The following is a 1,084-nucleotide window of genomic DNA, read 5'->3' as shown; positions in this document are numbered from 1 at the left end:
CCCAATGATTCTGCAGTTCCTTTAAATGACACAAACAATGGCATCTCTTTAATATCTGAGAGTGTGAGGCTTTGAGCAGCATTGGCGTCTGATGAAGTCTGAATGTGTTTCTGGCAGCACAGATGACAGGCCGGTCGCGCTGTGTAATAATGTTGTTTTTGTGGAGAGAGCGAGAGACACTGGAGTGAAATGAGACGGGGTCTGTGGGGAAATCACAGCAGCCTGTTTCCACCAACAACAGCGTTTTCTCAAACGCATTAGACACACAAATCCCATGCTTTCTGTCCAGAGATCTAATGTGCGTGATAAAGTATTATCTAACATAAAATTAGCATTAAAAATGAGACCTTCTCAACTGTAGCCAACAATTAACATACAACATCACATAATCTGAATATCCACTTCATTACAGGCAAAACAACAGCCCCCACACATCTATCTATCTATCTATCTATCTATCTATCTATCTATCTATCTGTAGCGTCTGGACCAATCAAAAACACAATTTTTAATTTGATTTAACAAATCAGTTATTCATTAGATTAACAAGTCGTCACAGACCCCTCACCCAATAGACTGGGCGCCAGGATGTCTGCGAATGACCACAGGCCACTGGTTACCATGGAAACCCCGACACCTTTGCTAAGACCAGAGCCATTTACGACCTGATGGAATGTGAGTAGGGAAAATCACTGCATGTTCCATAGCAAGAGGCACAATGCACAGTAGAAATGGACTTTTCTACTAATTAATCCATAGGAAAACCTTTCTTTGAATGAACACACATAGCCTTCAGGTCATCGTGTATGTTGTCTTTGAGATTTTATACTGTTTTATGCAGGCTTGTGATGGAAACACTCATTCCTGTCATCCTACATATATGCAACCCTACCATGTTTAGTATCTATGAATTAGTCTTCTGATAAGCTAACCGAGAGTGTATATTATATGTTGGTACATAGGCAATACATTAGTGTCCTGAGAATCTTTAGTAATTTCGATTCAAGTTCCATATGCAAATTACCATGCCCTCACACAAAGGGTCATAAAAACTCCCCAGTATCTCAAAACTCCCACTTGGGAT

Source organism: Sinocyclocheilus anshuiensis, unplaced genomic scaffold, assembly GCF_001515605.1.
Source record: "Sinocyclocheilus anshuiensis isolate Anshui unplaced genomic scaffold, SAMN03320099.WGS_v1.1 scaffold1916, whole genome shotgun sequence".
Taxonomy (NCBI): Eukaryota; Metazoa; Chordata; class Actinopteri; order Cypriniformes; family Cyprinidae; genus Sinocyclocheilus; species Sinocyclocheilus anshuiensis.
This window is presented reverse-complemented; position numbering follows the sequence as displayed.